Source organism: Sminthopsis crassicaudata, chromosome 1 (assembly GCF_048593235.1).
Source record: "Sminthopsis crassicaudata isolate SCR6 chromosome 1, ASM4859323v1, whole genome shotgun sequence".
NCBI lineage: Eukaryota > Metazoa > Chordata > Mammalia > Dasyuromorphia > Dasyuridae > Sminthopsis > Sminthopsis crassicaudata.
Genome location: NC_133617.1, coordinates 517,535,058 through 517,559,176, shown reverse-complemented (window position 1 = coordinate 517,559,176; position 24,119 = coordinate 517,535,058). Strand labels below are relative to the sequence as shown.

Sequence of the window (24,119 nt, the reverse complement as noted above, 5' to 3'; positions counted from 1 at the left end):
TCTCAGCCTTTCTTTCTGGGAACTAGCAGAATAAATTTAATCCCTCTTCCACTTGACAAATAGTTGAGTACTTGAGGATAGCTATCACATCCCTGAAGCATCCCCACCCTTAAATATCTTAGGTTAATTCAAATTTCTGCACTCCTCTGGTTGCTTCCCACCTTATTAATATCCTTCTTAAAAAGTGGTACCTGTATTAGAACATTAAAATCCAGATATGTTTTGGATGCAGGAAGACTATGGTTTCCCTAATACTAGAAACTATGCCTCCTTTGATATAAATTCCTCATCTTATAAAACTGACTTTTAAAATCTGTTAAGATTTTGTGTATATTTCTATTTACATCCACCTCATTAGATTTGAACCAACACATTGAGATATTTTCAGATCCTGTCATCTTGTCAGCTACTCACCTCAGCTTTGTGTCATTTGCAGATTTGATAAAAAATATCATCTATAACTTTATCTGAGTTATTGGTAAAAATGTCAAATAGCTCAGTACAGTGTTTGTCCCAAGACAAATCCTTGGGATATTCCACTGAAGACCTCTCACAAGGTGACATTGAATTATTTAAGGCTAAACATTCAGCCAATTCTAAATTTTACCCTACTCCCTTAGAAGCTATCAAAGGCATTCTTAGATATAAAATGAATTCATTAAGTAATCTCTAACATGTGAAATCTAACTTATAGTGTAAAGGATAATATAATTACAAGAAAATTCTAGGTCAGACATTTTGAAACTTCTTAAAATCTGAATAATGATGCTTCTAGTATCTACTTACAAATTATGAGCCTCAAATAAGCTAACATGTATTAACTTGCAGGAGATAAAGTATTCTGTGAACTTAAAAAGCATTATATAACTATCATTACTATATTAATATTATCATTATTACATTTTGATTCTTACATTCACATGTCATAAAGAGCGGAAAGAACTAACATAAAATTCTAGAGGTATGCCCTGAGCATCTTCCTGTGCATGTTTGTGGGATGAATCTAACTATTCAATCAATTCTGAACTTTACTTTCCAAGTGGTGATCTATGTTATACTTGGATGAAGACATTATTTCCCTCACAAGGGAGTTGTAGCTATGCATTTGACCACATGGTTCAAGGAAAACTCAGGCACGTAACTAATTTTATAGATCACATTTAGGACACAGAAGTAGCAACGTTGAGGTTGCATGTGACTGGTGTTTCTGAGGCTATTATTAACAGTTATTGCAATGGTAGTAAAGAATTCAATAAATAAGTTATTTATTAAGTGCCTACTACAAAGTCCAAGGATGCCAAAAAGGTAATGGAGAGATAATTGTAGATATAAACAGGTTGTGATACATTTTAAGTGAGGAACTATACAGAAAAAGTAAAGTCAAGAAGATTTCCAAATAAATGCATGATGAAAAGAAAAGTTAGATGGGTCAAAGAGTATAAACTACAGACAGACCTCTTGTTTTATTACAATGAGTAGAAGCTTGTTGTAAACTTATGGGAGGTATTGATAAGAGTCATGCAAAATGAACAGGCATAGATGGCTTATGGTCTACATTTCTAGAGAAATACCATATTAATGAGTGCCAGTCACATGATAGGTGCTTAATAAATATATACTGAACAACTGGCTCATCTATTAAAATATTCAAGCATATGCTGGTAGCATGCAGATGCTGGTGATACAAATGCAAAGATGAAATTGTCCCTGATCTCAAAGAACTTATAGACTACCAAGTTGTCTTTAATTATTATCATTTCAAAGAGACATAAGTAATTATTTATTAAGTATCTTCTATGTGCAATGCAGTATTCTAGGCCTTGGGGCTACAAAGATTTTTTAAGAGTTTTTTAAGAAGTAGAAATGGAATACATGATGAGGATAGGAATGAAATATACACAGATAACTTTAATATAGGTTAGAACTAATTCAATTCAACAAGTGTTTAATAAAGTTGATATCATATGCAAGATACCATGCTCAATATTAAGGGTACATAAGAATAACTCCTTTCTTCAAGAAGTTTAGGCTATACTGAGAAAGCAAATGAATTTGCTATTTTGCAATTAGGAAAAAAATTAAGCCATGAACAATTGAAAACCTTATAAGTTCCCATATCAAACATTGGCTACCCATTGCTATAAGCCATTTTTAATATCATCAGATCCTTAATGCTTTGTTTTGTATTCTGTGGCGGTTTAATAAATCCTTGAGACTAACTGTTAAGAAATCTGGGTAAAGTAGGAGACAGGACATGATAACTGAGATTGACTGGCAACACATGTCAGCTTAACACCTACCCTCAGTCAATGAGAGTTTTTTTCTGCTTTAGCTGCAGAGTGCATCACCCTGGAATTTTCTAACTCTGAGCCAGCCTAAAGGCTGGATTCCTGCCCGCTGTTCAACACTATTCATTTATTCTTAGGACTCAAAGCTTCAATGTAGTGTAAAGAGTATTTGATTTGGATTCACACATCTTCTTAAGCTGAAGTTTAGGAAGAGAGAAACAGAGACAAAGAGACAGAGACATAAAGACACAGAGAGGCAAAGACAGCGAAATAGACAAAGAAACAGCCACACAGAGAAAGACAAAGAGACAGACAGAGAAATAAAGGGAAGGGAAAAGAGGGAAGGAGAAGGAGGGAGAGAGGGAGAGGCGGAAGAAGAAAAGAAGAAAGAGGAGGAGGGAAGGAGGAAAGAGGAGAGAGGAGGGAAAAATCAAATTTCAACAAATAAATTTTCTTTAAATTCTTATGTATTATATTTTTTGCAATTAAAAACATTATTGTGAGGAGTCCTTGGGCTTCACCAGACTGCCAAAGAAGTCTATCTCACACACACACACACACACACACACACACACACACACACACACACACACACGATTTAAAACTACTGATTTATAAACCAAGTATCTGAGTTAGAATCTCCATCTCGATACTTATTGCATTTGTCATCTTGGACAAACCACTTAATTTCTTTCAATCTCCTTTCCTCATCTACAAAATAAAGGAGTCATTCTAGTTGACTTCCAAGATCCCTTCTAAAATTATCTTCCTCAAGCCTAGGTCTAATCATATCACTGACTACTCAGTAAACTCCTATGGTTCCCTCTCATCTCTAGTATTAAGCATAAAATCCTCAGACATATAAAGCCCTGCATAATTTATACACACACACACACACACACACACACACACACCCCTTTCCAGTCTTCTTTTACCTCATGATCCCTCCCCATGTACTCTGGGATCCAGTCATAGTGGTCTCCTTTTTGTTCCTTGCCCAAGATACTCCATCTCCTGGCTCCATACATTTCCATTGTCTGTCCCACATGCTTGCAATCTTCCCCTCCTCATCTCTGCCTCCTGGCTTCTTTCAAGTTCTAGTTAAAAATTAAACCTTCTACTAGAAGCCTTTCCTAAATCCCCCTAATTTTAGTGACTTTCCTCATTAAATTATCTCCACTTTATCCTGTATAAAGCTGGCTTGTTCATAGTTGTTTGCATGTTTTCCCCCCACTGGACGGTAAGGTCTTTCAGAGTAAGGACTGATTTTTGTATCCACAGGATACAAAGGCCTCTCTTTGTATTAACAGTGCCTAGCAAGTGACCAGTACATAGAAAAGTATTTTGGGTACAGACCAACTGACTTCTAGATTTAAAGCTATTGTTCCTTTTCCCAGAAACCTGGGAAGTTTTCATTCAGATAGCATCTGCCTTAGATTGGGTCTTATTAATGTCCTCTGACTGCTGTGTATATCCATCTTGCCCATTTTGTGTGAAAGAGCAAATCTCACTGTTGCCATGAACAGGAATAAAAGAAGGGAGTTCCCAGCACTCTAGCTAAAGGATCTTTGCAGAGCTTAGGCAGACACTCTGGCTCTTGGCAGGGACTGGGTGGTGAAAGGGAAAAGTCAGCCCGTCATGATATATTGAAATCCCCTAATCCATTCAACTCAGTTGGCACACCAGATATACAAGTATCAATGATCAAAATGTGTCTTGCTGTGTAAATATTCAAAAGTAGCTCCAACATTTCCCCTCTCTGTGTTATTTTCTCTTGATTTGTTTTTGGCAATCAGCCTGTCTCCAACTAAGCAACACGTTTACCTCTGTTGAAATTCTCTCTGAGATTTTTTTATCTCTCCTTCCCTTAACTACTGCAAAATTGTTTTTCATGGTCAACCTCTGTAGTTTTCCAGATTCTGGCATATGAAGTGTGGTATGAATCTTTGCTTCTCTCTCCTCTTTTCTGTCTTTATTGCTATCTTTGTGTCTCTGTCTCTCTGTTTCTCTGTGTGTTTCTGTGTGTGTGTGTGTGTGTGTTTCTCTCTCTCTCTCTCTCTCTTTCTCTCTCTCTCTCTCTCTCTCTCTCTCTCTCTCTCTCTCTCTCACACACACACACACACACACACACACACACACACACACACACCTCAAGAAGGTGTGTATTCCCATCCTAAAGTAATTGCATTAGTGTATTTTCCAAAGCTCTTTATTTAAGATATAAAATTCTTTAAGATATCTTTATTCTTAGGATCATAGGATTGAAAGACTGGGAGCTGAAAGGATCTAGAGATGATCCTGATTTAGTGGTAGTGAAACTATTTTGTTAGCATAATATTTTTTTTAAAAAAACATACAATCAATATGCTACAACTTTTCTAATACATCATGTACAAGGTGGGGGAGGGAATAAATAAGTGTTTATGTAGCATCTACTTTGTGCCATTATCTCATTAGATTAGTATATAATCTCATTTGATACAATGGCCCTTTTCAGTTGAGGAAACTGAGGCAAACAGAGGTCAAGTGAATGAACAAGAATCAAAATGAGCATCTGAAGTCAGATCTGAACTCTGCTCTCCAGCTCCAGTACTCTATCCACGGACCCACCAACTGCCTCCATTAGAAAATGTATTCAAAAGAGAAATTGAAACAGATGAGATAAAGATACAGTAAACAACATTTTAAACCAGATTTATTTTATTTACAGAATCAAAAAAGCTTTTGTTCTCACTCCAATATTAGCATTAATGACCTAATTATATTTTTAATGAGAGCAATGTGATTGAATATGCTTCACTAATTTGGAAAATTTAGGTTTAAATCTTTGTGTTACTGTGATTAAAGGTCTGGTTCTAAGTTCAGTTTACTCTGATAGTTGGTTTTAATGGTTGCCATAGCTGAGAAAAGATAGTACACAAAAATACATAAATCCAAATAGAAGAAATATGTCTTGTCTGGGCTCACTAAATCATGATACTCATGGGAAAAGTGCATGTTCTTTTATTTTAATTCAAAAATAATTTATTAAGTATTTACTATGTAGCAATCACTGTGCTGGATGATGAGTACAAAGATAATAAGAATAAGTCAATTCCTGTCCTCAGAAGCTGCATTCTATGCTGGAAGGAAACCCGAACACAGATAAGCAAATCGCACATATACACTACAATTCCAAAGTCAGCCAGATCATGAGAAAACACTGAGGGATACAGAGATGAAAAACAATTTTAGGAAGAGCAAGGCACTAGTGAAGATCAAATGAAAAGAGGCTATGGATAAATAGGGGAATTTCAGAATTCATGATTCTTAGAAATAGAATCCATGTGGGTAATGGTTGAGAACAAGAATATGGGCATACTTGCATGTGGCTAAAGCATAGATCAGGTAAATTAGGAAGATTGATGAATTGGAAGGGTATTGTGTTTGAGAGGACAGAACAAAGGATGGTATAAAGAGAAAAAAACTATGAGTCAGTAAACTATTTATTTGCTCATTCTCCTCACTTAGAAAAAATGTTATTCTGAACTTAAATACCAAAATAAAATGGAATTGCCATATGGGGGAAAGAAAAAGCATTTATTAAAAGCATAATATGGGCCAAATGCTGTGCTAATCACTTTACAAACATTTTCTCATTTGATCTTCACAACAACCCTGGGAGGTAGGTTTAGTCATACCCCCATTTTACAGATCCGGAATACAGATGTGGAAACTTAACCAAAAGTTAAGGGACTTACCCAGGATCCCGGATCTAGTAAGTGTCTGAGACAAAATTTGAATTCAGTTCTTTTTGACTCCAAATCTTGCACTCTATCCATACCACTCAGAACACAAAAAAAAGAAGATTGTATATGAAATTATATGCATGAACATTGTAGATGAAAACAACATGGAATGTATTATGTAAGCATAATAAGTCCCATTTATGTACCTATATATTATATGTTGCTTTCTACATTATGTATAATAATTCTGCATTGCTTCTATATATTATAGATAATAAATTCCATATATACATACATATATATCAAATACAACCTGTTGCTTTCAAAATTACCCTATTTATGTGTTTCTTTCTAAACATTCTTTTGTTCTTTTCTTTGCATGAAAAAATTTTTTTTCAATTGGCTCTTTTGAGGGGTGCACCCCTCACCTATGCTCCCAATTAAAAATAAGAGGAAAAGACTTTTTCTAACAACAAAACCAAGCAAAATAAGCTCACATATAACCATGTTTAAAATTTTTCTCTTTTTGCAACTTGAATCTATCACCTATCTGACAGAAAGCAGGTCATATGTTTCATCACAGGTTCTCTGGAAATATGCTTGGTCACTGCATTAATCAGAATTCTTTTCTTTCAATATTGTTTTTTCTTATAATGTTGTATCCAGTGTTCTTTTAGATCTGATTCTTTCACTCTGCTTTCATTCATACTATCCAGGCTTCTATGAAATTATCTCTTCTTGGACAGCCAGCTAGTGCAGTGGTTAGAGTGCTGAACCTGGAGTCAAGAAGATAGAAATTCCTGAAGATAGGAGTCAAGGTAGAAGGTACTAGTTGTCTGATTTTGGGCAAGTTATTTCACCTCTGTTTGTCTCAGTTTTCCATACACAAAATGAGAATTGTAGTGGCACTTCCCAGACTTGTTATGAGGAACAAATGAGATAATAATTAAAAACCACTTAGCATAGTACCTGGAATGTTAGCTATTATTAATTCTTATGATACAGTAATATTCTATTGTATCCATACATCACAATTGTTCAGCCATTCCTAAACTGTGTGCCACCACCACTTAAATGCTAATTCTTTTCTTATTATTTTCTCTTTAATTGCCCCTTCAAGATTAGAAAGTTTATTTTTTGTTTGCTACTGTGCCCCATCTCTTCACTTGCCCCTTCCTATTCCCTACCTGAATATGATATATGTCCCACCAAACTACATGTATTCATATACATATTGAAATAGAAAATCAAGAGGTCTGGATATTCAATTCTACTTTGTATTCTCTAGATAAGAATGGAGTTTATCTGAAGTCTGCACCCCCTTCCCCTTTCTCTGTATTTGAATAAATTTCACATGCCCCAACTATAAAAATAAGCAAGTAACCAATGCTTTTTTCCTCCTTTTACCTTTCCTTTACTTTGCCCTCTCAAAAAACTTTCAGAACAAAATCAGTCTTATTTGGCTTTCTCAATATTCTTTGAAGACATTAAGGGCCTGAGGAGACACTGGTTTCTTCTCCTACTTATAGGATGCCATTGCTACATCATTATCAAATTCCTTCCAATTGCTCAGATAAATTTACCTTATCCATTACCTTATAGATTTCTCTTAATCTCTTTTTGGTCTTTTCATCACATATGCTTCAGATTTCTCTATTCCCTTAAAGGTCTACTTTCCCCCCCTTAGGATTATGGTTGTAATCCCTTTTGTCTTTTAGAATATAACATTACAAAACTTCCTTGCCACTTTTCAGTAGAAGTTGTCAAGTCTTTTGAGATCCTACCTGTAGTTCTTTGGTACTTAAACTCCTTTCTGAATGCTTTCATTATTTTTAACTTGATATGGAAAATCTGGATTTTGGTTTAAATTTCTAAAATTTCCTTTGTTTTTTTCAGGAGGTAATAAGTACCTTCTTTCTATCTTCCCTTTGACTTTTGATTCTAATAGATTTGGGATGTTTTCATTCATGATTTCTTGAAACATAATGTCCAAGCTTCTTTCTTTTTTTAAAATTATGTATCCAAATTCCAATGACTCTTAAATTCTCTCTCCTTGAGGTGGGTGGTCTGCCTCCATTTCACCTGCCAACTTGACAGAAGTTGAAAAGTTTTGCCTGAAATTCAGGTAGTAAATGTCCATTTCCCTGTCAATCAATTATTCTTACAAATTAATTAATATTGAATTTTAATATTTTTAATAAATAGACTAAAATATATTAGAATTCTTGGAAAATTTTTAAATAAATTAGAAGGTTTTAAGTTTTTATTGTGCAGATATGAGAGTTTTATAGGTGGCATAAATAATTTTTGGCAATAAAACTTTAATTTAGGTTTCTTAATATTACTGTAATCTTACCATTAAATAACCTTTCTCACAGAGACTACAGATGCTATTCTGCATCTATAAAAAGGTACTGAATCTTTATGAGATGTATAGCTTAAATGGTTTCTGGGAGAGATGTCACAGACAGAGAAATACTGAAGTATACAGAGAAAACAACTATAAGAACTGCTTTCTAGAGAATAAATGAGGTAATGGTCACTGAGACTTTAACTGTCAGTCTAAGACACTGATTTCAATGGAGGATTCAACAGCTACAAGCTATGGTTAAAGATGACAATAAATACTAATTCATCTGATCCTTACTACAACTCTTAGACGTAGAATGCTACTATTATCCCCATTTTAAAAATAAGGAAAATGAGGCCTTAAGAAGTTAAATGATTTTCCCAGTAACACATTTATTAAATATCTGAGGATTAATTTAAATTCAGTTCTTCCCAGCTTTAGGTCCATAGCACAACCTAGTTATGTTATGAGAGCTATGAGAACAGACTTTAATACCGAACAGAATATAAATATGGGAAATAAAATTTTTCAGTTTATAGAAACTCAGAGATAATTAATCAGTTAGCGAGATTATACATTTCTATTAATTTATGAGGAAATATGAGAATGTGACTCATTAGTGACTTAGAATCTAGGATCAAAATTAATTAAGAAATCAACAGCAGTTAAACTACAATGGAGCTACACGTGGAATTTTGACTCTTAACTCTGCTATAATATCATTAGCCAATATGTCAAAACACAATATATACTTAGAATGATGTCCTTTATTCTGAATATATAAACACATTTCAAAATATTTTGTTTATAATTTCAATTTTGGGGTAAATTTCTTGTCATATCTGATTAGATCATGTTTATTTCATAATTTTTTGACAAAGCTTTCATGCTAGTGATAAAGGTATCAACTCTGCCATTTTCTTGTTTGATTGTGCTTGCATTATTAATGTTATCTTCCAATCAAAGTTCCTTTGCAGGTATCTTATTAAGCCACTGTCCAATTTATGAGGTTTAATTCACCTTAATCTTTAATTAGTTTACTCCAAATTCAGTTTCAATGAAGTGAAAGTTAATAGGTGAGTGAAGGCACCACTGTTAACATAGAAGACCACAAGTCATATACTTCCTGGGATATAACCATCCCACTTTGGAAACCATTCATCTATTCCAATATGTCCATTTTTTAGAAAAAACAAACTAAAACCCAAAGAAATGATTTTGCTGAGGTCTTTACCTGATCTCAGTCACTTTATATATTTCAATATATCAATTAGTTTCTCCTACTATTGGGGAAAAGATCTTTTATAATGAAAGAAGAAGCATGGTGTAGTCAAAAGAACATGACACTGTTTCAGTCCCAACTCTTCTTTATACTATATAAATATTACTATTTACTATTATGCTACTCTTTGCTACTTAATAGTTAATGAAGTTTTATTAAGTAAATACTATGAATCAGAACTGTTCCAAGCACTGGAAATATAAATCAGTTAATCAACAAATAAATAAATAAAATATCTGTCCTGAAGGAATTTATAATCTAAAAAGAAAAACAAACAAGCACACACACACACACACACACACACACACACACACACACACACACACAAGTAAGCAGAAGAAAAGGTGAGAGTGAAGAATAAGTCAATGCAATAAGAATACCAGTGCTTAATTTCCAAAAGGATTATTGTGAGAAAAGTATTTTGTAAGTTGTAAAGTACTACAGGAATGTGAACTAGAATTTGATTTTTAAATTTATATTATTCTAATGATATTATTCTTGTTACCCATTAATATCATGTTCCATCCTCATACTTAACTCTAATAGGATCATTGGATATTTTTTCTCTATCAATTCCTCTCATCTGAATCAACCTTCTTGCATTTATCAACCTGGTAAGTTTGTAAACTTTTTTCTGCACATTCCAAACTTTGCTGTTTATACTTCTAGAATTCTCCCTTGAATGATGCTTGTTTTTAAATCTGGTGACTATGTGTTCTGCTCAAAGGGTTGGTATAGTCTGTATAGAAAATAGTGATATTAGAAGTACTTCCAATTTCACTGCCGGCATATAGAAAACTGGTGGTATTCAATCTAGTTCTTTATCTTCTTGTTTTTCTGGGGGAAATGGATGCTCTTAAAACATGACAACTTTAAATATGCAAATGACTCATTCAGAGAAAGAGTTGCAAAACATCTCTTCAGTCATTATTCAGTGTTTATTTGTTTCCATCTAAACTCCAAAAATTATCCATGATGACTTGCTTTGCAGAGCTCATTTTCAAAACTTGCTGCAATTATAGAACAAATGAAAAGAAAGACACAGTGGAATTAGGAGGAAATAAAAAGGAGCTTACCTTAGTGAGATTACTTAGTAGCAAAATACTTCTCTCACAAAAATTAAGCAACAGTACAGCTAATCCTTTCAAAAAAGCATTCTGGACAAGAATTATGGTACTTTCTTTGCATTTAAATTATTTTGTATTCATTAAGCAAAAATAACTTTGCTTTTTAATGTATAACTAATTATTAAACATGCAACAGAAAGATATAGATATTTCAACATCACAATAAACATTTCAATAATACATATTTCAACATCACAGTGAAAACATGACTAACGGTAACATGTTTTGCATGATTACACATGTATCACCAATATCAAATTGTTTACTGCCTCATGGAAGAGGAAAGAAGGGAGATGGAGAATTTAGAACCCCCCAAAAAGTGTTTCATATAAGTCAGTAAGAATAAAATATTATTAAAAGTAAACAACAATAACAACATTGTAGTGAAGCTGTAATTTCACTGATTTTTCATTCAATGACACAGATCTCAAACCAGCCATGCCTTCCCATCCTACATGACTTGTCCATGTCCTCCTGTAAACTCTCCAAATTGGTTCCATTCATCTTGGTGAATGCCTTCTTCTTGTTCCATCGACATTGTTTGGATACCAATGGGACTGTCCATCTTTCAACCATGCCATAAAACTAATCTATTTTATTTTTCTATCATGCATTTCATTAATGAAATCCTTTTCACCACTTCTCCTGTGTGATTCCCTGTTAGTACTGTGTTTCAGTATTCTTGGATTTTTAACCAAAAAAAACTTTAAATAATACCTAACATATGAGGTATTCATTGAATTCTGAAGTAGAAACTTGAACATGGATATTCTAAAAACTTGACTTTTAAAAAATATAAAGGAAAAATTGGCTTGCTGGAGCAAAAAGTAATTTTCACTATTTATTGGGTACAGATGATTTTTTAGTCTTCTAAAAATAAATTATGCAAGATAAAAATATAAAGAAAAAGGCTTGAGATGGGAATAAGCATTTATAAAGTATCTACTGTGTGCCAGACTATGCCAAGCTCCTCCACCTTTTAACATATATCTCATTTCATCGTTACAATAACTCTACAGGGTAGGAAGGTGCTATTATTAGTCCCGTGTTATAGTTGAGAAAACTGAAGCACTCAGTGGTTCCCTGACTTGCTCAAGGTCCCACAGCAGGATTTGAAGCAAGATGTAAACTCTTGCCATTCTTCCTGGCTTCAGGCCCTTTGCTCTATCCATTTTACCATCAGATAGATAAAGACAGCAAGAGTAATATCAAGAAATAGATATTCATCAAGAGAATGAGACAGTTTCTTGGATGAGAGGTTGTCAATATTCTAATATATTGTCTTTTTCCTATCATCTTTACTTTTTCAAGTAAAGTCTCAGAAGTATCAAGTATTAAAAAGTCACTGTTACCATCTTCATGTCACAGAGGATTAATTCAGCTAAATTTCATAAAAACTAATTTCATTTTTTACTCCAACTCTAGAATTTTTTCCTACTACACTTTCTAGCTTTCCCCCTAATTCATTTTGCATCATAGACATCATCACTTTCAAGAAGTAGCTGAGCTAGAGAAGAATCTTAATATCATACATTCATATATCTTTAAAGGTATAATGTAAGATGTGAAAAATATAAACATCAGTCACTAATTGCTTGTGTCAAGATAAAAGCCATTTTTTCAAATAATTAAATCTTGAAAAAGAATTTTATATAATATGTATAACCTATTGTATTTATATCTTTCAACATATACACTGGAGGGAAAAAAAGTTCTGGAGTCACATAGACCAAGTCCATTCCTGAGACCTAATTCCCAAAAGATTAGTTTCTCTCTTTGCTTGTTGCCCCAATCTGGAGTTTCTCCAAGAAAATATTTTAACAGATTCAGGGTATATCTTATGTCTAGGTTTCACCAAATATAGTGAAAAGTAATTCCCAGGTAGCTAAGAGGCACAGTATACAGATAGTCAAGTAGACAAGTTGAAATCTGACCTGGTACACACTAAATGTGACCCTGGACAAGTCATGTATCCTATCTGTCTTAGTTTCCTCATCTATAAAATGGGGATAATAATAAAACTTATCAACAGTCAGGTGCACAGTGGATTGAATGTCAGCCCTTGAGTTAGGAAGACCTAAATTCAAAACTGGTCGCAGATTCTTACTAGCTGTGAAAATCATTTAACACTGTTTACCTCAGTTTTCTCACTGGAGAGAGGCAAATCAAAAACTGTATCTTTGCCAAGAAAACCACTAATGAAATCACAAAGAGTCAAACAGAACTGAACAATAACAAATAAAATAGCTATGTCCCATAGTTGTTGTGAAGATCAAATGAGATACTTATAAAGTGATTTAATACAATGCCTAGAACATAATGAACATTTAATAAAGTCTTATTTTCTTCTTTTCTTCCTTTCTATAAAATTATTTAAGGTTTAAATGAAAATTGGGTGTGACATATACTTTATTTCACCTCACATAAAAAGAAAAAGTCACAGGAACCCAAGAAACATCCCCTAAAGTGATCCATTAGCTCCTACCCACCTACCCCCCAAAGAAATTTAGTGTTAATCGAAGAACAAGATCCAAAAGTTTCATTAAAATCCTCTCTAGCAGAGTCCTACAAAATTGCTTCCTGACTCAGTGACACTGTGACAGACCTGACTTAGATTCTCCCTTCCTCCCAAGTTTAAAGTATTCAGGTGTAGTTCCAATTGTTCAGTAATGAAGAAAATCAGGTATACCCAGAGACAGAACTATGGGAAATAAATGTGGACCATATTATAGCATTTACAATCTTTCTGTTATTGTGTGCTTACATTTTTGTTTTCCTTCTCAGGTTATTTTTTTCTTTCTTTCTAGATCCAATTTTTCTCATGTCGCAAAATAAGTGCATAAATATGTGTGTGTATATATACATATTGGATTTAATATATATTTTAATATATTTAACATGTATTGGACCAAATCTAGGGGAGGGGATAGAGAGGAGGGGAAAAGTTGGAACAGAAGGTTTTGCAGGGGTCAGTGTAGAAAAATTACCCATGCATATGTTTTGGAAATAAAAAGCTATAATAAAACAAAGGATAAAGGGTGTTACTGAACCCTTCCTGTTAGACCCACACTATCCAAGTCATTAAGTGGTTTTCCACTCTAAGTAAGATAATTCAAAAGAATAAAAGAGACAGAGTCTTAACTTTTATAGATCACAGGGAGTAAAAACTGATTCTCATTCTGCCAAATAGCAGAAGATAGCCCTAGTCTGTTGTTGTTAATCATATCCAATTTTTTGTGACCCCATTTGGGTCACAAAATCTCTCACAAAAATCTCTCAACAGAGATACTAGAATGTTTTTCCATTTTCTTCTCTGATTCATTCATGCTATAGATTAGGAAACTGAGGTAAATAAGTTTAAGTTACTTGCCCAGGTTTACATAATTAGCAAGTATCTGAAGCCAGCTTTGAACTCAGGAAGATGAGTCTTCTTAACTTCAGGCCTGGCACTATTCAACCCCAATATATAAAAATCAATCAGTATGATACCAAGACTCACATTCAGTATATGCCGTACCCCTTTGATTACCTCCTAAAAATGGCCCACACCCTGGAATCTTAGAAGGTTGATTGGAGAATTCCTCAAATTATTCAGATTCCCTTGGTCATCCCCTTACATTCAAAAGTGATGCAATGGATAGAATGCTGAACCTAGAGACAAGGTCGGAATTTAAATCTAGTCTCAGACATCTAATAGAAGAAGTAAGACCCTGGCCAAATCACTTAATCTCTATCTGACTCACTTTTCTCATCTATACAATGAAGATAATAATGGCACTTACTTACCAATCCTGTTAGATAAAATAATATTTATAAAATTTATAAATTTATAAAAATATTTATAAATAAATATAAACACAAATTCATAAAATAATATTTATAAATATAAATTATTAAAATATTTATAAAATAAAAAATTTATAAAGATAAAAAATTATTTATAAAGCTGCAAGGGATAACTAGGTGGTTCAGTGGATAGAGCACCAGCCCTGAAGTCAGGAAGACCTGAGTTCAAATCTGGTCTCAGACACTTAACACTTCTTAGCTGTGTGACCCTGGGCAAGTCACTTAACTCCAATTGCCTCAGCAAAAATAAATAAAGTACTCTGTAATCTTGATACATTATACCAGTGCTAGTTAGCTAAATCATAGTAATAGTCAATGAATTTACTAATTATTCTTTAAAGAGGATTGTATTAGTCTATTTCTTTCTTCAACTGTGACATATCCATTATGTAAATCAAAGAAGACCTAAGTCCTGTCTATATGGTACATGGAAAAAGTTACACATGCCCAATTAGCAAATACGTGATGTTTAAAAGTTTGGGCATAACTCAGAATATATAAACTAATCCAGTTTAAATGGAGACAGAAGAGCTCCAGGAAGCTCCAAGAAGGTTTACAATAATGGTATAAGAAAAAGAAAGAAAGAGGGAAGAAAATTCCTATTCTTTTTGCTGACCTGGGAGTAGGGACAAGAGCATTCCTATTTAATCATTTTTCTGTTAGAAATGAATTTATGTTAGGTTTATGTAAATTAAGGATTAACAACTAATAACACTGCATATTTGATTCAATCTTTTCATTTATTTCAGTAACCAATTCTGAGAGCTGGAATACTCATTTTAAAAGTTATTCAAAATCAGTTACTGAGAAGTCCTAAAATATATCTCCCTATTGCCTCCAAGTTCAAATACAAAATGTTCTGTTTGGCATTTAAAATCTTTCATAACCTAATTATTTACTTCCTCCCTTTCCAATCTTCTTATACCTTACTCCCCAACACATGTACTCTTCTAACCAGTAATACTGGTCTCTTCAATATTCATGAATAAGAGATTCCATCTCTCAATTCTGGCATGTTCTCAGTCTGCCCCCTTTGCCTAGAATGCTTTCACTCCTCTTTCTCCATTCTGCCTTCTGACCTTCATGGTTTCCATTTAAATATCAATTAAAATCCTGTCTTTTACTGGAAATATTTCCCAACTTTTATTAATCCCAGTGCCTTCCTTCTATTAATTATTTCTTAGATATAATATATACATAAAGATATACATATATAATAGATGTGTATGATTTATTTTGTATAGTTTTTTTCATTCATTGTCTTTCCATTAAATTGCAATCTCTTCAAGGACAGTAAGCTTTCAAGGGCAGTCCTCGTCAATTGTATCCTCAATTCTTAAAATAATGCCTGGCACATAGTTGGCACTTTAAAAAATATTTCTTGATTCATTGATAGATAAGGTCATATAATTAGACATGAAATTGTCTAACATAAAGTTCAGTATCTTCAAAGATGACCCCTGTTCTCAAGACAATTGATCATGCAATTATAGCTTGCATTCATGTAACCCTTTACAATTTGAAAAATACGAATTTGTGTTTCCTTGTATTTCTTTTCGCTATTTTATAAAGCAATATTGATCATAATATTTGATCTTATGATCCTCCTTCATAAGATTTTAGAAATGTACTTTTGTAGAGTTTCTATTTTAAGCTACTATTGCTCCTAGCTATTGTTGACTGAAGCAGTTTCTAGGATTGTTTGACCTACTTATTGTGGCAACAGATTTATATCAGTTAAACTATCATAGGATATGGCCAGAGTCTGTAAAATATATCTATCCTCTTAATCATTTCCCTTTTGAGGACAGCAATAGCTTATTTAAACAAGATAAGTTTAAGATGTTTTAATTATGTATTATAAATCTTTTAATTTTTATTCTTTTAATTTGATGTTGAATTTGCTGTTCCTCTAATAAATCAATGAGCTAACTGTACCCATATAGCTAATTTATACAGTATTCTAACATTAGTAATCAGTCATCACTGATTACTGGCAGTGTAGTGTGGTAGGAAGAGTCCTATAAGGCTTTGAAGTCAAAAAGCCTGGGTTCATATTTCAACTTTGCTATGTACTAGCTATATTACTATGGAAAAGTCCCTTAACCTTTCAAAGTCTCAAGTCCTTATCTATAAAATGTCAATAATAATACCTGTAGCACCTATATATGTTGTTGCTCACAGCCCCCACTCAGAAGAAATTATGTATGCAAAATGCTTTGCATAAAGGTAATATTGCATAGTGAATGGAGAGCAGACTTCAAAGCCAGGAAGACCTAGGTGCCACTTCCATTTCTAATGCATGATCCAAGCATTTAAGTTATAACTATTCTATACAATTCTCTAAAACTATACATTACAGAGAAAGTGCTGACCTGTATTGGTAAAAGGAGTTTCCTCACCCAGGAGTTCCTGAGATCACTGAAATCTCTAATATAGTCCCTATTCCTATTATTTTTCCTGTTTAAGGGATAGACACAATTATTTTTTGATCTACAATTCAATCAATGCCTATCATGTCCCATTCCTTCTTATTATTTTCTTAGAAAAAAGCAATTATGGTATAAAAGTGTGAGGTACCTATATGGGCCACATATTCTTGAACTCTTTTATTTCTTACTCTTAAGATATATTATCCAATACATTGCTCACCAACTTCCCTATATCTTTCTTTAAATTGAGCTATGAAGTGGTAAAAAAAAAAATATGTACTGATTTAATTTGGAAGGTCATATCAAGTTCATAATAGAATTTCACTATGTTTCATCATCCACAAGTTATTAACAGATAGAACATAATTATCTTCAGAGTATTTTTTTACAAATGTTCATCATGAGCACTACAAGGTGAGGGGACTAAGTATCCCAGGGAATGTTTCTTGTTGCCTTTGGAGATATGATAACAACAATTCCACTCTGATTTCACTCTCCAAAGACAACCTGTGAACAATCCATTTAACTTTAATTTCCTTTTGTTTTCTAGTTTCATTAAAAGAGAAAAATAACAATATCAACATGACACACTTCCTCTAATAGTAATATCAACTCATTGGCCATTGTTCAAGAACCTTACATTCAGTTTACCAAGGAATATCCTTAGACACCAAAAATCATGAGATTCTGAAAACTCTGTCCCCAGTTGCACCAGTCTATCAACCATCACTGCAACAGTGAAATAAAAGCTGCTTAGGAATTAGAGACATTTTATATTTTTTTTTGTTTTAACAGTTGCCATGACCAAATAATTCATCATCTATTGGCAAATCCACTAGTGATGAGTCTATTCACATTTAACTGGACAGGTACCCAGAAAACAGCCAAAGCCTGGCTCTATGGTCATACTCAAATGGGCCAAAGCTTAGTCTCTCCTGGTAAAGTCAAGAACATGCAGCAAGAGATATAGAATACTTTAGAAAAGAAATACCAATTAAGCAATAATTCTCTAAGATAGGTGTTGGATCCTTAGCTTTACACATGGAAAAGGAAATAATAATAATTCACCCAAAAGTATCTGATAACATTTAAATTGACTAAGAGGATTTAGAGAGAAAAATACCAATAGTAATTAAGGCGTCTTCTGTTCTATTAGGGAATGTTTTTTTGTTTGTTTGTTTTTGGTTTAGGGTTTTTTGGTTGTTGTTTTCTTATATACTAAGTAAGTTAATAGCAATTGAACAGTGACGGATATTTCAGATCTCACTATTGAATCAAAGTCAAACCCAGCATGGAGGAATGTAATGTGATTCAGAGAAGAATGGCATTGGTAGGACAAGCTGGCTTAGACAGCCCATCAACAGGCTGCACTGGATTTTAGAGACAAGAGTATAACTATCTAAAGAGCTTGTCTGAGAGCCAACAGCCCGTCCTGGAAGAGTTTCTGGGTGTCAGCATGATTTATAGATACAGAATGATGAAAGGGTGTGAAGATGTAAATAGCACATTCTCTCACTTTTTTTTTTAAACAAATGGTAGCTCCTGAGGAAGACAGTCTAATATTTTCATGAAGTATGCTATGAACACAGTTTCAAGATATGAAAGGGCAAATTCCCAGGAGTCATTAATATATGTCTCATTTGCTTTGTAAAGCAAGGTGCTGCTGGCAGCAGTCAAGATAGTATTATTCTGTGGCCTCTGAGCATTCCAGCTGTGCTTATGGCTGTTTTTTCTTATTTTTTATTCTAAAATCATTGATCAAATCTTTCTATCGAACATAACAGTTTATAGTAAAAATCAATTTCCCCAAAGGGAAAGCTGTGAGTTAACAGTATTTTAATTTTGTTTCCTACTGTTCTTCATTTTCCAAACTCAGTTCAAGGTTGAACTCCAGGAAATGAATAGTCAGTGGGTAGTACTGAGAAGTCTAAATAGGACTCCCCAAAAGATTGAATTCTACTCTAAAATTTATCATATCTCATATAAAATTTTATTTTTGTCAATAATTTTATATTTTATTTTTCCCCAATTACACATAAAAACAATTTCCAATATTTATTTTTAAAATTGAGTTCTCAATTCTCTCCCTCATTGAAAAGTCAAGCAATTCTATGTAACTTATACATATATAATCATGCAAAACATATTTCCACATTAGTCACAATCATAGAAAACAGAGAACAAAATAAAAACCCAAGAAAAATGAAGAAAACTTGAAAAAAGAATGCTTCAACCTATATATAGACTATATTCATCTATATTCAATCTGTATTCATCAGTTATTTCTCTGGAGATAGATAACATTTTTCATGATAAATCCTTCAAAGTTGTCTTGGATCATTGTGTTGCTGAGAATTCATGGTTGATTATCTTATAATATTGCAATTACTGTGTATAGTATATATCACTGTACACTGATTCTACTCATTTTACTTTACATCAGTTCATGTAAGCCTCTCCAGGTTTTTATGAGAGCATCTACCCATGTTTTTTATATCACAATAGTATTCCATTCACAATCATATATCACAAATTAACCATTCCCCAATTGATGGGCATCCCCTCAACTTCCAATTCTTTACCACCAGAAAAGAGCTGCTATAAATATTTTGGCATAGTTCTAAATCATCTACATAATGTTTGAATCAGTTTACAACTCTACCAACACTGTCTCAATTTTCCCACATCGCCAACATTTATCATTTTGTATCTGTTCTATTAGCCAGTCTAACAGATTTGAGGTAGTACCTTTAGAAATTTATTTTTAAAGTATCCTTTTAAAAGGTAGGAAATTTGGTCACCCACTTCCCAGTTAGATAACTGCAAATAAACCATGATCTTTGTATGTTTCATTTTCCCCAAAGGGAAAAGGAAAACAATCATCCCAAACACTGATCAGTCTCATAGAAACAAGGGAGAAACAGTGAAATCAATTCTGAGAAGTTCATTGATCTCCTTGGAAAATGGATATCATGAAAACAAAGTTCTTCCATGTTGTTTTTTTATGTTACTTATTTTCTCTTTTTGAAACAAAACCCTCACCAGATAACACAAGATGTGATCCACCTCATCAGCAACCTTTCCATTGAACATTTGCTAAAGATGTCACTTTTCATTTTTTTCTAACTCAAATCCCAAACAAAGCTTCTTATCTCTTAAGTTTTGCAATTCAGAGGGATTCACAAACAACTAATTTTCCTCTGCATATTCTGAAAACCTTGTAAAAGATTAAAAATGTTATTTCTCTAAGTCTTTATAAATAGTTTTCAGGGTTTTCCCATGGCACTCTAAAGATTCTGTTTGAGTAAGCAAGGCTCTTGTGGCAATGACAATTTCTCAATTGTAATATCTTCTTGGGATTTACTCTTCAAACCACTATTTCAATAAGATTCCCACAAAATAGTCTCATATTCCTCCCTACAAGTACACGGTTCTCATAGGAGAAATAGTGTGGCAGAATGGATGGAGAGTTGGAATCTGGAAGACCTAAGTTTGGAAACCACATGAGATAGTTATTAGTCTTATGAACTTGGATAAGTGTATTAATCTCTATGAACCTCAGTTTCCTCATTTGTAAAATGGAGGTGATAATAGAATGCATAGGCTTGAAATATTAAAGATTAATCAATAAATCTTCCCACCTCTGCTACCTACATCTTCAAGTTATTCTTCAAAATAATGACAGATCTGGTTATATGTCATTCCTACATTCAAAATCCTACAATGGCACCCTACACTTGTCTACCATGTAAAGTTCAAAATCTTTGTTCTAGTTAATATTCAAGATCCTCCATAATCTAGATGCACCTTACCTTTCCATATTGATCTCAAACAGCTTCTTTCCATGTACTCCATTACTCCAATGAAGTATATACATTTTTCACTTTCTAGACTCTAGACTTTTGAAGTTTCTTCTTTTGCCCATAATGCCCTCCCCATTCATCTTAGCCTGTAGAATCCTTTGCTGTTGCTATTGTTAAGCCATTTTCCAATCATGTCTGACTCTCTGTGACCTTATTGGGTTGTTTTTTTTTTGGGGGGTTGACAAATAGTATAGTTGTTTGCCTTTCCTTTTCTAGTTCATTTTGCAAATGAGGAATCAAAGGCAAACAAGGTAAATAATTGCTCAGAGTCACACAACTAGTAAATGTCTGACCCAGATTTGAACTTACAAAGATGAGCCTTTCTGGTTTCTATCTATTCTACACCACCTAGTTGGTAGAATCCCTATCTATCTTGAAAAGCCTGTTAAACTACATTTCTTTCTGATCTTCCATTAATTGGGAATAATCTTTTTCCACCTTGTCTCTAACATTATCCTTTTATATGTTCCTCTGAATTATTTTTCATGTATTTTTCATTTTTAATGCTTTGTATTAGTTATTATATGTTTCATGCTCCCCTTCTAGATCTGAAGTTCCATAAAAGCAAGGACTCTGTCTTATGTAAACTGTGCACATCATTTTAAAATCAGGAACTTGGCCTGAATAATCTTTGAAATTCTAAATCCTATGATCCTATGAGTTCTGATCCAGTCCTGTCTAATCTAACAAGAGTTTGCGACATGCCTACTCTATGAAAACTACTGTGCTAACTTCTGGGAATGCAAAGAAGAAACTAGAGTTAAGTCCTCACAGAGTTTAGTTCCTATATACTGTGGCTACATAACATATGAACAGATAAGCATATACATGTTCATGTTAAAAGGATAAAAACAATCCCAACTACATCACAGATAATACAGCAAAGATTTAGAGCTAGAAGTAAGGTAATCAATAAAGGCTTCTCATGTGGAATGATACATAATCAGAGTCTTGAAGGAAGCTAGGGATTCTAAGAAGTGAAAGTTAAAAGAAAGTATTTGTTGAATGGGAGACAGCCTAGTAGTGGTATAAAGATGAGAAATAAAATATCAAATTTAGGGACTATCAGTAAATCAATTTTTCTAGAACTATACTGTTTAAAGAGGAGTGAATAATAGAATAATTCTAGAAAGATAGACTGGACATATTGCAAAGAGATTAAAATGATGAACTAGAGAGCTTATATTTTATACTGAAGGTAAAAAAAATAGTAACTGAAGATTCTAATATTTTGCACAGTATCACTGGACCAACTGACATGACAAAAAGACTATTTTGGCAGTTATATAGAAAACTATTGCAGTATGGAAAGTGGCCCAGATGAGGTGGTGAATACATGAATTAGGGTGATAGCTGTTTGAAAAGGGTAATAGAAAAGGGGGTGGATATGAGAGATGATTTGGAGGTAAAATAAATAACTATGATTTGGAATCTAATTTGATGTGGAGGAGGGATGAGGAAGAAAAAATAGTTCAGGACAATTCCTATGTTGTAAACCCAAATGAGCAGAAAGATAGTGATACCCTCCACAAAAATAGAAATGACTGGAGGAGGAACAAGTTTAGGGGAAAGATAATGAGTTCTATTTTGAATATGTTGAGCTTGAGATATCATAAAAATGAATTCAACAAAATTAAAATCAATGAAAATAAATGTTTTCGAACACCAGGATACTTCTTGATGTCTTGGCCATTTTCCAAATGGTACCATGTATTCATGAATGCAGTTACCATAGGAAATGGAACTAGGTCCTGATTAGTGTATATAATGAATCTCATGAGGTAGTTGCATGTTTTGGAATTCATACAATTGAAAATTATAATTATTTAAAATATAGTCATTGGTTCCAGTTCAATGGAACTGTGAAGTGCAATTTTGAATAATGTGATCACTTCAGGAGATTCATTATTTGGACAAACTAGAAACTAGTTGAAGTACTTCAAGAAAATATCTCATTCTTTTTAATAGGTCACAGAATCAAACAAACTAAAACTCTATGCAGTGATTTAAATCAATTCAGCAACATTTTCAAACAATTGCTATGTGCTAGATTCTATGTGTGACCAAAAAAAATTCTTAAAAGGAATTAAAGAGATATGCAGCTATATCAGATCGTTTGCTGTCTGGGGTAGGGAGAGAGGGAGAAAAAAGTTTGGAACACAAAATTTTGTAAATAAGAATGTTGAAAACTATCTTTGCATGTATTTGGAAAATTAATAACAACAACCAAAAGAGAATTAAAGTGAGACAGAGAGAGAGAAAGAATTGCATTAAAAATTTTTCTTGTCATCAAAAAAAATTACATGCAAGTTACCTATTATTATTATAAAAGATAGTATTAACAACATTATGTCAATAATGAGTGGTGGCTATGTACAGTGTTATACCAGAGATCTCTCCAAAAATGTAACTTTTTGTTACAAAATGCTTATGTGTTGCTTTCAGATATAGACCTCTTGACAGTACATGTCCACAGAACATGTGGACTTCCTCTGTGCATAATGTGATCTTCTTGTGGCTTTCTCTAGCTGGTTTGGGGGGGGAGAGTTTTGGGGGTTTTGTTTTATTCACAAAATTTAGTCTACTTCCTGACTCCCTCAACTCAATCCCATAGCCAAAAAAAAAGTTACAATCATTTTTTATAACTTTCAGAAAATGAGTAAGAACTACAGATGGAAACATCCTGAAATGACTGTGCATGATGCAGGTGGACTAAAAAACTTTTGGGAGAAAAAAATTGAACACCATGCTAAGCAAGTGGAAAGTGAAAACTCTCGAATAAGCAGGAGTGCCCTGGATAAGTAAGTAGTGTCATGTAACAGCAAAATTTGTCTGGATTTTGTCCAACCCCCATCTAAATATACAATGATGGATTAGATGAAGATTATGGTACTGCTACATGTCTACAAGATGTTGGCAGCCTTTCAACACATTAACACTGTCATACTGGAATTTACTATAAAGTTTTATTAGTTTCCACCTGGCATTTAAAATATTAAAGAACCATAAGATAACACTATTTCTTCTTGGGGACCCTCTAATTCACTTTCTAAAAACAGTTATCTGCCTACAAATAATTGCCAATTAATTCCAAGAAGTGACTACTATTAATTTCTGCATAGAATTATTAAAGAAAAATAAACATGAAAGGAAAGGCAAGCAATTGAAAACATTAAATGAGCAGAAGACTTTTCCTCCTGTAA

At 33.3% G+C, this 24,119-nt stretch overlaps 1 long non-coding RNA gene across 3 annotated transcripts in view; it reads left to right on the top strand.

The window, feature by feature from the left end:
• Window positions 1–24,119, top strand: part of LOC141550744 (uncharacterized) — a 51,606-nt gene that overhangs the window by 14,863 nt on the left and 12,624 nt on the right. Inside the window, exons 2-4 of one of the 3 annotated variants that reach the window (XR_012484677.1) lie at window positions 6,733–6,841; window positions 10,195–10,262; window positions 23,569–23,717. This is a non-coding gene — a long non-coding RNA (uncharacterized LOC141550744). The remainder of the gene's footprint in view (window positions 1–6,732; window positions 6,842–10,194; window positions 10,263–23,568; window positions 23,718–24,119) is intronic. The other 2 variants (XR_012484679.1, XR_012484678.1) reach the window with 2 other exon arrangements.